Source organism: Heteronotia binoei, chromosome 18, assembly GCF_032191835.1.
Source record: "Heteronotia binoei isolate CCM8104 ecotype False Entrance Well chromosome 18, APGP_CSIRO_Hbin_v1, whole genome shotgun sequence".
Taxonomy (NCBI): domain Eukaryota; kingdom Metazoa; phylum Chordata; class Lepidosauria; order Squamata; family Gekkonidae; genus Heteronotia; species Heteronotia binoei.
The window spans coordinates 23,303,206-23,317,809 of NC_083240.1; the positions used below are offsets into that span (position 1 = coordinate 23,303,206).

The 14,604-nt window shown below is 45.9% G+C and overlaps 1 protein-coding gene across 1 annotated transcript in view; it reads right to left on the reverse strand.

The window, feature by feature from the left end:
* TXNDC17 (thioredoxin domain containing 17) overlaps window positions 1–14,604 on the reverse strand; it is a 324,677-nt gene that overhangs the window by 134,176 nt on the left and 175,897 nt on the right. The window lies entirely within an intron of this gene.

Below are 14,604 nucleotides of genomic sequence, written 5' to 3' on the forward strand. Positions count from 1 at the left end.
CCCCTCTGATAAGATCCCCAAGATGGAAGGTCAAGAAGAAATGCATGATGCTCCCAATGCAGAAGGTACACATTAGAAAGGATGAACACCATATAGAAGCTTTTAAGAGGATCCATGGTTTCAAGATGTTGATGGCTCGTGTGGTTAACATGGTGCCGGTGTAGCTCCTGTAGCCCTTCTGCAGCCTGCTGAGACCCCTGTTTTGATCTGGCTCTATCATGGCCGGAGTGCATCAGTTAATCAGCCTTTGCCTGAAAACCTCCTGACATGCAACAGCAATCTCTCTCTTGTCTTACACACAACGAAACTGGTTTTTATTAAACTAGTATTTCATAAGAAACATGGTTGGATATGAAACTTCAAACGACTGCTGGAAAAATTTTGAAGTGAACACAGAAACAATAGAGGTGGAAGGGACCTCAAGGGTCGTCTAGTCCAAGTGGTGGGTACAGACTTGACCATGCAAGGCTGTGTTTGAGTTTTGCGTCAGTCACGTTGCTGCAGGGCATCAGTGTGTTACCAATGCACTCATTGCATGGCTTCTCTTAACGTTCTTAAATTGTAAAATGTTAACCCACACCCAGGGCCTGCCCTAGACTGCCTGGCACCCTAGGCAAGGCTAACTTCTGACACACACACACACACTGATAACATCACGGAGTCACATGGGGGCCCCAATTTGGTCCCCCCAGAAGGCTGGCGCCCTAGGCAATTGTCTAGTTTACCTAGTGACAAGGCCGGCCCTGCCCACAGCACACAAGCTTTACTTGCATCCTGATCTTTATTAATCCGTTGTACAGGTTAGAAATATGGCATAGTGGATGCCTAAGGTGAATGTCAGTATATTTGTAAAAGTATATATAAAAGCAAACAATAGTTGTGACTATAATTTGTATGTGTGATTTCCAGATGCATCTTGTATTTGACTTGGATAAAAAGGCATGTGAGGCCAGAGGTTAGAAATTTGTTCTGCACCCTTAGATCTACAGAGGATCTCTAGTTTCAACCTGATCATGGGCATGGGTTGAGCCACTCTGGAAATTATTTCCAGGGTTAGTTCTGTTGCCCAGTGTGCCCTTTCTATCCTGCTTTCTTTTTGCCTTTTTAAGGAGGGAGCAGCTGAAGGGATGGAATGGCATTGGAAGAGAGAGCTGGAGGTGGATATTGAGTTTATGGGGAAGTAATATTTCAGTGACATGCTGTAGCAACAGTAGTTGCACAGAGTGTGTAAATTGCTCACCGCCTGGGCACAGTGCAGCATTTTGGGGTTTGCAGAACTGCTTGTTGCGATTGTTCCATTTTGCAGTGTCTACTCCTGGCTGACCGTTTTCAGAACCTTTTTCTACAGTGGTCAGTGCTGCATGGATCAGGGTACATGCCTGCCAAGCAGATATCAAACTTGCACCTGTGTCAGAAGCATCCAAGGAACAAAGTTCTACATTCCTTGGAAGCCACAAGAAAGGCGTTGGGGAAAATTGCTCATGTCTTGGAAAAAGAGGAAGAGGCATACCGCCAAGACCTCAAAGCACAGTGGCTTCTGGACAACAAATCAGCCAGTGAGCAACAGGCCAGAATTGGCTGTATGTGCTCTTGCCTGCTCCCCAGGGATTACTAAAAGCAGGGGTGGCCAGACTGCGGCTCAGGAGTTACATGTGGTTCTTTCACACATATTGTGCAGCTCTTGAAGCCCCCGCTGTCTCATTGGCTGGCTTGGGGAAGGCATTTCTCTCTTTAAATCACTTCGCCAAGCCAGATAGTGGCTTGGATGATGCATTTAAAGTTGCTTTCTTTGCATCTCCCTCTTCTCCTCCCTCCCTCTCTCTCCCCATCTATTTGCTTTCCTTCCTTCTGGATCTCAAACATCAAATGCTCATGTATTGTGGCTCTCAAACATTTGACATTCACAGGGCTTTGTTTGTAGAACAAGCCCAGCAGGAACTCATTTGCATATTAGACCACACCCCCTGATATCGCCATTGTTTCACATAGGGCTTTTTGGTAGAAAAAGCCCAACGGGGAGTAATTTGCATATTAGGCCACACCCCGGCACCAGGCCAGACAGAACCGCATTCCTGCTCAGAAAAAGCCCTGGACATTCATGTCTTGTGGCTCTTAAACATATGTCATTTATTCTGTGTGGTTCTTACGTTAAAGCAAGTGTGGCCTGGCCACCCCTGCTAAAAGTATCTATGCGTCATCTAGTGGCTGATGGAAGAAAAGCAAGTAAATGTACTCCTGTGTCGCCTGAACTCGTGGTCCTGCTCTCATGCACCCATGTGATCAAGCGGACAGCACAGGCATGTGGAACACTGCCTGAGAGACTGACTAGTGGAGCCATGGCTGCATGTAAAACCTTACTTGAGCAACACTTGACCACACTCATGTAGAATGTCATTTGTATTTCAGGATGTATAGTCACCACAACAACAAAAGGAAAAGTCAGAAAAGAAGACAGAAGAACGTACAGAAAACCCACACATCTGAAAGCTCCATTGCAATGTGCTTGCCTCTCCATTTGCACTGGTGTGGAAAGCAATATGGAAAATGTTGCCATATTGAGCAGCCTTATTATCTAGTATCATAGAATCATAGAGTTGGAAGGGACCCCAGAGTCATCTAGTCCAACCCCCTGCACAATGTCGGAAATTCACAAATATCTCTCCCCCTAAATTCACAGGATCAGCATTGTTGTCAAGATGGCCGTCTAGCCTCTGTCTAAAAACCTCCAAGGAAGGAGAGCCCACCACCTCCTGAGGAAGCCTGTTCCATTGAGGAACCACTCTAATTGTCAGGAAGTTCTTCCTAATGTTGAGCCGGAAACTCTTCTGATTTCATTTCAGCCTGTTGGTTCTGGTCCTACCTTCTGGGGCAACAGAAAACAATTCCCCACCATCCTCTATACGACAGTCCTTCAAGTACTTGAAGACGTTGATCATATCACCTCTCAGCTACCTCCTCTCCAGGCTAAACATGCCCAGATCCTTCAACCTTTCTTCATAGGTCGGTCTTCAGAGCCCTCACCATCTTTGTCGCCCTCATGTTACCCAGATCAAATTTGTTAATTTTACTATTCTGTCATTGGATCTTAAATTTGTACCATTTTGCATTCTAAACCACTGCCTACTAGCTATTGGTAGTTCTGCTCATTGTACCTGATTCCTCATCTGATGAAGTGTGCTTAGAGCACACAAAAGCTTACATTCTGAATAAATCTTTGTTGGTCATAAAGGTGCAACTTGACTCTTACTTTGTTCTACTGCTTCAGACCAACACAGCTGCCCACTTGGATCTATCTCCTCTGGACCTCTTCCAGCTTGTCTATATCCTTAAAATGTGGTGTCCAAAACTGAATACTTCAGGTGAGGTCTTACCAGAACAAAGTGATACCATCACTTCAGGTGATCCAGAAATTATACTTCTGTTAATACAGCCCAAAATTGCATTTGCCTCTTTAAAAAAACCAACCTCGATTCTATTCCTGTCAAAGCAGCTCTGGATTCCCCATTCCCCCATTTTCGAGCAGTGGGTATGTCAAGCAGGCAATTGCTGCAAGCCACGGATCTCCCATTTGTTGACACTGTGCTTTATATTCTTGGCTCCTTTCCAGGTTTCTGAGCTCTGGGTTAGGAAACATTTGTCTCTGATTTTCTCTCCCCTCCCCACTGAAATGTTTTCAGTGATCTTTCTGGAGAGGGAAAGGATCGGCCAGTGGAAATGTCACCTCCTCATTTAACTCCTCACTGTGGGTCATTTGGCATTTCAAGCTGTGAGCTGGCTTGTCTTTGCTGATGAGTCTTTAAAGAAAATTGAGTCCATTAAGTTCCAAGAAGCCACAGCTGGCCTTCAGTTCCTTGCCCTGACATTTCCCTGCTCTCTGCCAGAGAAAGGCTTTGAAGGCCTTGTGTTCCCCACTCGCACTCCCCTGCCCCCATACCAATTTCTTCAGCATGCCACCTCCCTTGCACATTGCAATGGGGGTAGCCGTGTGAGTCTGTCATAGCAAAATAAAAGTCCAATGGCATCATCGTCAAGAATAACAACATCTCTTTCAACGTGAGCTTTCATGAGTCTTCCCTATCAGGTTTTCCTCTGCCTAGAAGCTCCCAGTGCACTCCCCTCCCCTCTCTCCCCACCTCCATGGCCTCTCCGAAATCCTTAGGATTGACATATCTGTGTTAGGAAATTCCTGGAGATTTGGGGGGTGGAGTCTGGGGAGGGCAGGGTTTGGGGAGGGGAGGGGCCTCATCAGGGTATAATGCCATAGAGTCCACCCTCCAAAGCAGAGTTTTCTGCAGAACTGATCTCTGCAGTCTGGAGAGCAGTCATAATTGTGGGATATCTCCAGGTCCATGCAGGATGCAAGGAAGGCTACTGATTCTAGACCACTGATCCATCAAAGTCGATACTGCCTACTTTGACTGGCAGCAGCCGTCCAGAGTCTCAGGTAGAGGATTTTCCCATCCCCCATCACCTGACCCTTTTACCTGGAAATGCTGCAAGTTGAACCCAGAACCTTCTGCACGGCGAGCAGATGCTGTAGCAAGGAGTCACGGCCCCACGCATTCTGATTTGTGATTAAAATTATGGAGGGGAAGATACAGCAAACAGATGGCAGGTGCTGTATATATTTTGAAAAGAAGGGTGGAAGTTTGCAGTTGTTGAGTGACCCAAACATTTTAGGCCTTGCCAGGGCATTTGGATCAGTTTGTTCTGCATGTAATTCAACTTTATTTAATGGCTTTTGCTACCCAACGTTGGATGGGACAGAGTTTCTCAGCACTGTTCTGGGCGTCCTTCCTGGACCTCCTTCATGAAGACTCTTCTGGCCTCAAAGAAGACCTGTGTGATAAGTGAGAAACAAACTGACCACAACCCCTCGGCCCACAAAGGATAGTTTTTCACATCTGTGTAACTGGTCTGGTGGTACCAAGTCACAACACGAGTTCCGTTTGACACAGACAGATGGGCTCAGGAAGCCAGGAATAGCTGCCGGCCCCTCCCTCGCCTGACCTGGATTAGGGGAAACCAATATCCCTCTTCTTGAAAAAGCAGTTTGTGCAACCATGTACTGATATAGGTCAGTTCTTTGGTGGATGTGAGCACATGAAAAGGCATTGCACAAGGCATTTTCCAGGATGACTAAATGGGACCTCCATGCTCAATTGGGCAATAAAAGAAGAGATTAGGTCTCCGTGCCTCACTTATAGGCATTCAGGCTGCATCAAATCAGCCGCTGTAGAAAACAAGGCGCTGGACTTAGTTGATCTGACCAACAGAGCTCATAAGACTGGCTTGGATGATTCTGCTCCCTCAGTTGTCCAAGCTGAAAAGAGTGTCCTTTGCCCACTATGGAACTCCTGGGACCCAGCCGTGGGTCTTGTGATAAATGCCTCTGAGCATCATAAAGCGTAACACCTTCAGCCCTGAAAAATGCCACCTGTTGCTTCCATCACACACCTGAACATCTGGGGTTGCCAGTGTTTTTTTTTGCAGCATAGCTTTTGTGCCATTCATACCTGCATAACGAGAAACTATTCAGCAGGTGGAGCTTTTCCTATTGCTGCATCTGTAGCCCAGGAAAAATGCAGCTGCCACATTATGTCCATCCTGCAGCGGTTCAAAAGTCCTGCCATGAAGAAGAAAAAAAGTCAGCAACTACAATGAGATTAGGAAACAGGGCTTCCAGTTCAGACAGCAAATGAACTCCAATTCCCTTTATGTGACTGCAGGAAGTCATGACACTTGAAAGACTTTTGCAGCTTTTCCATACAGGATGAGTCCCTCCAAATGCAAGCACAGCTGGCTGTAGGACTATACTGCAGGGGTGGTCAACGGTAGCTCTCCAGATGTTTTTTGCCTACAACTCCCATCAGCCCCAGCCATTGGCCATGCTGGCTGGGGCTGATGGGAGTTGTAGGCAAAAAAAACATCTGGAGAGCAACCATTGGCCACCCCTGCTATACTGCAAGCCCTCCTGATAGACAAATAATCTGAAGGGGAGGCATTAGGGGGAGGGAGGTGGTGGATGAGAGAATAAGACCAGGTAAGAAGGGAAAGAGAGAGGAACAAGGAGACCAAAGAGGTAATATGTGTCACTATCACCATGCCAAGAATTCTTATATCTCGCCTCAGGAATGTGCCAGAGAATTGGTCAGGCCACTTGAGGAGTGTGGCTATCTGTGTGTTATCAGGCAGGAAAACCACTATCAACTGGAGACCTAATAGACACCAGAAGAACCCCTGAGAATGTCCTATCATGACAGCTGGAGTGTTTTATGGAATGCCGAGAGAGCCCCAGCACACACTCCAAATGTGGATGAAGGAGCTGAGAGAAGGAGGAGGGACCCCTAGAAGGAATGCCAGAGGGGAGCAAATTCCAACCAGGCTCGGTGGTGGAAAGCACAAAGTCAGAGAGTCTGAGCCAACTAAAGACTATCATGATCACTAAACTCCCACTGAAACCAATGGAACGCTTTAAGTCCCATTGGTTGGGTAGGGCTGAGATGCTTTTCACATATATGTTCAGCAGCCTAAGAGGAATTTTGGCACAGTTGTGTGACATATATGTGTATAGATTCAGATGGGTGGCCATGTTGGCCTGAAGCAATAGAACAAAATTGGAGCCCAGTGGCACCTTTAATACTGGATATAAGCTTTTGTGTGCAGGCACGCCTCATTAGATTGATGAAGATACCATTTGATGAAGTGTGCATGTACACAAACAGTTATACCCAGAATTAAACTTTGTTGGCCATAAAGGTGACACTGGACCCAAACTGTGTTATATATGTGTGCACTCTGATTGCATGAGCAGGAGTGATAATGTGGGTCTTTTCCATGGAATTGTGACCCAGAGTTGCTCATGCATGCACCTCAGTGGCATAGAACAATGCAATATCAAAGCAGCTCTCCCACAGTGTTTAAGGGGGCCTAATATTTGCAAGATCACAGCCAGAAAACCTGTTTGTCCAGTATTTGGATCAACTGCCTGCGCCGTTCCCATGCAATCCAGAGATTTTTCCCCATTTGCCTTCCGTTTAGCAATCTGACATGAAACTACATGAGAAAGATAGCCAAGAGTCATTTTTCTGCATGAGAGGTTCCCTTCAAAATAATTTACCTCAGAAACCTTTTTTCTCTCAGAGGAGGAGCTTCTCCCGGATCCATTTGTCCTCTCAGCCAGCTTTCTTTCCCATTTTACAGCAGTATCCTGCATCCACCTACAACTGAGGGAAACTGGAAGGTGTTCTAAGAAGGCTGGTTTTGGCCATTCTCTTTGTCCTCTTTCCCCCTTTGCTTGTTCAAAATTGTGCCTTTGACAGAACGGTGTTTACTACTACGATATTTAGTTTCTCATCATGGAAACAAACTGTTATCATGGCAGAGCTAGAGATCAATTTAGAAAGTGAGCCTGGTGAAGAGTCAGGTCAGGACAAAATTGAGACTGTTTATCTTATCTGACTGGATGCTTCGTTCCTTCACCTCTCCCCACATATCACCCAAAAGCCAGCAAAGCGATAGTCCCATCCAGACACCTCCTCTCTTTTCAGTTGTGCTGTTTTACTCTCTTTGCTACCAACTCTCAAAAAACTGACGGGGAAGAAAAGGACACAGAGCTGACCTTTACAGAAACATCTTGGTTTTTTCTGCTTACATGACTGACTGAGTTTTTAAATATTTACCAGTTGAAGTTTATCCCTGGCACCCTACTCCTGAAAGCAATGTGAGTGTGATCAAGCCTGTATGTGGCCATAAGGGAAGATGAATCATGGGTCTGGAGGGCGGGCTGCCCCCCCCCTTCAGTGGTGCAGGGGGTGAATGAGGCCTCCAAAAGTCAAGCCCCACTGTTGATTTTGAGGCTACATTTCTCTTTTACAGGTTGCTCCCAAGGCAATATTTCAATTCTAAAAGAGGATTTAAAAAATTAATTGAATAAAATGAATGTTGGTAGCTAATTTCACTCAAACTCTCTGGAAACCCACTGAATACAGCTGTAGAATGGGTTTTTCTTGGGGTTCCTTGACTATTTATTTGTTGGTTAGTTAGTTGGTTGGTTGGTTTTTACAAAATTTATATCCTACCTTTCTGCCCTTACAAGTGCCACTAAGTCAACTACGAAATAATAAAATCCCATTTTAAAACCATTACAACCCCCAATGCACATCATTGAAACAGTGCTAAAATACGTATGAAGACATAAACAACAAAAAAAGCAGTGTTTCCCGTGCCAGCACTTGGTCAGAAAGAAGGTATCACGGAGGGAATGCCAAACTAAACAAAAAAGTCTTCACCCATTGGTGGGAGATGGCAACAAAAGGACACAGAGGAACCTCCAGAGTTTTGGTGCTATGTCTGAAAAAGCCCGTTCCTGGGTTGCCGCTCATCCAACCTCAGAAAGCAGGGGCACCTGAAGCAGAACCTTCCAAGATGACCATAGTACTGATCTGATCCTTGATGTAGGCTTTCCGCTGCACTCTTCCAAAACCATGTGGAGATATAAGGGGAAAGGCATGTCTCTGCAATGGAAGGGGCTAGATTCACTTTTTCAAAGCAAAGCTGGGAATTCACATAATTGTTACATTTATTGTTGTAATGGTATGTTAGCATAATGCTATGAAACTGACAATTAAATAAAATGGAAAAGACCCAGTGATCTAGAGGAGTGGTCCCCAACCTTTTCGGCACCAAGGACTAGTTTTGTGGAAGACAATATTTCCATGGACCAGTGGAGGTGGGGATGCTAGGGTTTTTGCTGCCCCAGACTGCCCCCACGCCCATACCTCATCCCTGCCCCCCATGGGAGTCTTTAAATGAGTAGGTGAAGGTCTCTGTCTCACTCCGCTGCCCGATTGCTAACAGGCCACGGATTGGGACTGGTCCACAGCCTGGGGGTTGGGGACCATTGATCTAGAGGAGGAAGGATGGTCACTGCTGGGGACTGGGGCAGGAATATGACAGAGAAAACTAATGTGAAAGCCCATTGCAACTGCACTGCATTGGCACCTGCCCTGGGGAAACCACACAAGCCTTTTCCCATGTGGAAACCACCTAGGTTCCCAAAGAGGTGGACAGAGGGAGCAGGACTGGATCTACATGTTTTTTGAGGGGGGGATTAAAAAATGGCGCCCCCTTATGGACCATTCTATCTTATGGTCCCATAGAATACAATGGACTCCATACCCAATTTGGTGCCCCCCCTCCGTCAGCACCCGGGGCAAGCACCCCCCTCTGTCCCCCCTAGATCCGGCCCTGGGGAGTCAAGGCACTGCCTAAAAGGGAGAGCCCTGCAGAAATTAGCTAGTAAAAAGTCCTTTTGAGAGATGGAGCAGACGCTGAGGAAGCTGTGCTTGATGGAGGGATGTTGGGGAAGCAGTTGCGCTTCCTACTTCTTCCGCAAGCTCTGAAGACAGATGACAAAAGCCCCGTGTCCCCTCGCCAAGCCAGCTGGCCTCCTCCTCCCTCCCCTCCCTCCATCTCCCTGCCACGGGAGTGTCATATTGCCTTAACACTGCAAACAGCTAGAACTTTGATCTGGAAAGAATGGGAGCCACCCCAGGAATGCTGTCAAGCCCCTGGTCGGATAACAGTTTTGCTGAAAAGAGGGTGGCCGGCCCCTGCTGTTGCCTGGAGTCAATATTGGGGAAACAAAGTTTGTAGCCATGGCAACAACCACCAGCTTCTTGCTCTCCCCCAGGCATACCAGGCACTTGAGGCTCTGATGGGGACTCCACTGTAAGAGAATCGGAGGTTGTCAGGTGGAGCTGGAAAAAGAGCAGAAGCCCAGAGCAGAGAGAGGAAATTCTGTGTTTTCTGTGCCAGCGCTTGGAACTGGATTGTCAAACCTTTCTGAAGAAAGGCCTGAAAATCCAACTGAAGGGCCGGTGATGGAATTCCAAGGCTTTTTGCTGGATCGCAGATGGAAGGCTTGGTTCACACCTCTATTCTGTGGCTGTATTGGGAGGCCTTGGTGAAGCTGGCCTCTCTTGAGGCATTTCAAGACAACCAGGCCTCATTTTGGGCAGGAGCTCACAGGAGTGGAGCTCTGAAACCTCTAAATTTTATTGTGCCCTTTCTTCTTATCCCCCCCTCCTCACACACATGCACAAAATACTTGCTTCTGGGCTCCATTATTCAACAACACCTCCCCCACCCCCGTGAGAATTTTGCTGAACTCTTAAGATTTGACAACCTTTCTAATATTTTCCCCACCAAAAAAAGGAGGGGGGGATAACCAAAACATATAATGCAGACAGATGGAAATCTTCATCATGCCACTGTGGCCACACAGGATAAAGTAATTTGAAAAGTATGATGGGAATAAGGTTTTAGTATGACAATTGTAATTCAAGAAGCATTTGAAGGTAGATGCTGAGCTGATATAATTTAGTACACCTTCCAGTGATGCCAGGGGTGTGTGGCATATGCAAATGAGTTGTGCTAATGAGCTCCAGCACATCTTTTTCTACGAAATGATCCCTGAAGACAATATCGGTTTTGCATGTTTTGTAATCCTATTCCGATTACATTGTTTACCAGATGTCTTATGCTGCATAATGGTATTGTTTTATATTTTGTAATCTGCCTAGTGTCTCAGCAAGAAAGGCTGGCTACAAAGTAAATAAATGAAACTTGAATGCGCAATGCTTCCCAAGGTGTTGAGCCACCATTTGCTTCCCTAAAAGTGCATTATTGTGTGATCCCCAAAACACAATAGGCAACATTGCTTATGTGTTGTGCCGTTCCACAGCCCTGCTTTCTTTCTTGTTCTGACTTTGTCGCTTGTGCATACCAGCTCTCCCAGGTAAGAGTGCACGTCTTCCTGAAAATGGAATGCAGAACCATACTGTCTTCTACGATGAGGGAATGCAGGGATTCTGTGCACGGGACTGGGACCGGCTCTGTAAACTACTGACATGTCTGCAATGGTGAGCACGGTGGAGAGACCTCTGGTGAGGCTTTAGCCTGCTCTGGAGCGTTGACTGGGAAGTGAGATAATCATTAGAAGAACACTCTGTGCTCAGAATGAGAGTCCTGTCATAAAAACAACACTGAAATAAAGTGAGTTCAGAGAACTCTTAATCAACCAAGAACACTTGATTGAAAGAAGAAACAACACAGCACAGGCAGCACTCATTATATACACTGTGGCCAAGTTTAAAATGCTCCACTAGCAGGCAATAGTTACTGCTATTGGCTCACTCCAGAACCCTTTGTTTGTATCTCTTTGTTACAAGTTGTTACATGCCTAGCATCCTGATTGGCCAGTTCTTCCAGGCTTCAGGATCCTGGTTTGCAAGGAGTGCCTGTCTCATGCTCAGGCAACAAGAACCCAGTTAGATGCAATACATAACACAGCAAACACATAACAAGCACCATCCCTTTTAGAATGCCATCTTTACCCTTTCTTGCTTAGGCATTTGGCCGGCTGCCTATCTTCTCTCCTTGTGTCTGCTGCTGTTTCTCACCCGCATGACTCAAAGGCTGTCTGGGTGCTCTGTTGTTATTCAGCCATCAGCGGCTCAGTCAGTACCAAGCACAGATGGCTCAGAAACATTGCCTGTCAGTTGTTGCACTTGCAATCAGCAAAGGCCCTTGGCTACAAGCCTACCCAAACTTCAGCTGTTTTCCAATAAGCCACCTGGATTAGCCCTAATGGCTTCCATTTAGCATCCTGGTAGCAAGCAATATATGGTTTACAGTGACCTCCGGTCAGGCTCACAGTACCCCTTGCATCTCCAACATCACCATCTGGCCTTGGGAGTCCCACACTTCCTTTGTCCCACATCTCTTTAATGGCAATGTTGTCTTGCTGAGCCTTTGTGGGACACTGTCATGTTCTTGCTTGACTTTACGTGTCACTCATTTCCCCCTCATTTTCATTCTTATGCACTGGGATTCTCCTCAAGTGGCAAAGAGTTGTCCCTCAATACCTGTTCTCTGACTCCATGGGATTTTTGCACTTATCCAAGACTTTTTTTGTAGAAAAGGTTCAGCAGGAACTCATTTGCATATCAGGCCACATCCCCTGACACCACAATTGCTCCACACAGGGCTTTTTTTTGTAGAAAACGCCCATCAGGAACTCATTTGCATATTAAGTCACACACCCTGGCAGCAAGCTAGCCGGAACTGTGTTACTCCTATTGGCTCACTCCAGTATCCTGCTCAAAAAAAGCCCTGCTCTTATCAGTTTGTTCAACAAACACCCAAGAAAACTGAACACCATGTATGTGCATATGTATCCTTCTACATATGTACATTTGGAGGTAGCTTGCACTGAGTCAGACCCCTGGTCCGTCAAATCTTTTTCAATTTTTGTCTTTTTGTGCCATTAGTTTTCACTGTGAGGCCCCCCCCCCCATTTCTCACCCCCCCACACACACACACACCACCAGGTCCTTTAAGACCACTTTTACTCTGATGTTTTTCTGAAAGCCAATTCTCAAGTCAGCTTTTTCTTCTCTTTTTCAAAATGGCACTAACATTTAAATATAGCCCTGGAGAATTGTAACAATAGGCTTAGGAGGTTCTCTAACTCCCCAGCTTTTTTTTTTTTAAGTATGTCCATAGCTCATTTCCTTGTAGAGATATAAGGGGAAAGGCATATCTCAAGGAGAAAAGGAGCTAGAAATTAGTTTTAATTAAAAATAGTGATTCAGAGAAGCTACTAAGCCTATTGTCACAATGCTCTAGGGCTATATTGAAATGTTAGCCCTGTTTTTAAAGGGGGGAGGGGTGCTGTGATGCCACCAGTGACAACAGCCCCCTCCCTTGAAAATCCTCATTATTGAAGGCATGTGTGGAAGAAGAAAAACTGACTCCACAATTGTGAAAATACACAGTCAGATGTGCAGCAGCAAAACAACTATGCCCAAATCAATTCCAATGCTTGTGGATCAACTCCTATGAAAATCAGGAAGAAGTCGAGCATGCAGAAAAGCCCTTAGATTCCGAAAATTGATCTGCTCAAGCAAATATTATCTCCATATGGGGAGGGGGAAAAATCATATGATGGAGGTCTAATTTGTGAACTACATGGATACAAAACAGGGTGTGGCGATGATGGTATTAGCAGAGATAATTTAAAGAGGTGGGGGGGGGGAGATCAGTCCACATATTTTTAGCCATGATGGCTAAATGGAACCTGCATGTTCAGAGACAGTCTATCCCTAACAGAAGCAACAGAGAAAGGCCCTTGCATGTGGGCATCACAGAACCTTCCGGATTGTCCAGTGCTATAAAGATGATGCTGAAGCAGCTGTCAGGTCCAGTAAGGCTTCTTTTGTGATCTTATAAACAGACAAGAGAATCCCTAGCAGAGCGTCTTTTTGCCCTTTCCCTTGGAGATGCTGTTCAGGATTTGTCAGACACCTCCCATAGACTCAAGGCACCAGAGACCAAACATTTCCTGCTGCAGAGTGTTCTTTCATCCCTTTTCTGTTTATAATGTTTAAATAACATTTTGATTTTATCACAGTTGTTGCATTCTGGGGGTTTGGACTGCCCTCCTCCACACACAACCTTAAAAGTCTGAGTAGCCGAGTGGTGTTCATTTACTTGCACTGTCCTGCCCTTGTTCTGCTCTCAGGCTCCTTAGCAGAAATGCCCGAGAGAATCACTAGACAAAGCCCTAGAGAGGCTTCGGAGGACTGCAGCAGCTCTAAGTCAGTTTCACAAATCCATGCGGAAGCTGTTTCATGTTTCTTCTTTCTTTTTAATCTGGTTCTCAGCAGCATGGAGTGGAAATAGCCTCCTCCCTAGGGAGGGGGAGGGGGCACACAAAGAGGGACCAGCTTGATAAAGAACAAGATCCAAAGTGTCTCCGAACGGCCCTGGTCTTGAAGGAAAACATGATTCACAGGCACCTTCTGGGACTCACACAGCTGTAACCAGCAACCATTTGGGAGTTTACTTCTCATGGATATTTTTAGTTCTGTGCTGCAGACTACAGCATTCAGAAGAGTGCAAGCCACATCATGGCGCAAATCAATGGCAAAAGTAATATCCTTGGAGCTGGGCCATGTAAAGAAATATCCCATCCGGGATCTGAAGATCCTCGGTGGCAGACTGCGCCAAAAGCATGGGAAACAGTTGCAGAGGCAGATTTCCCGCAGAGATTCCCTCCTGCAACGGAAGATTTTTGTCCTGCTTTTATCGCTGGGTTTGTTTGGACACACACACACACACACACACACACACACACACACAAGTTAATCTGCAAACCAGTGATCGTTACTCCAGCTTTTTGGCTAGAAACACTGCAGTCCTCTTGAGTGTTTATTAAAGAGTGAATAAAACAGGGCTTGACATCTTTCGCTCAGTGGGTGCAATGCAATTTCTGCTGACTTTGCGGTCTGTTTGACAGAGGCATGCACCAGCAATTCAAACACTGGTTCCCATCACCTTTCTTAAATCCACGCAGCTGTGCTGCAAGCCACCTTTAGAAATCTAAGTTTATTGGGCTGAATGTTTGCTCACCGCCCTATTTAAAACACACGAAGCGATTTTTAAGATGCTGAAAACTGCTCTGGGGACAAGAGTAAAAGGGTTGGTGATGTTGCAAGTACCAACCAATCAGTGCTCTGCAAACAGACCCTGTTTTCT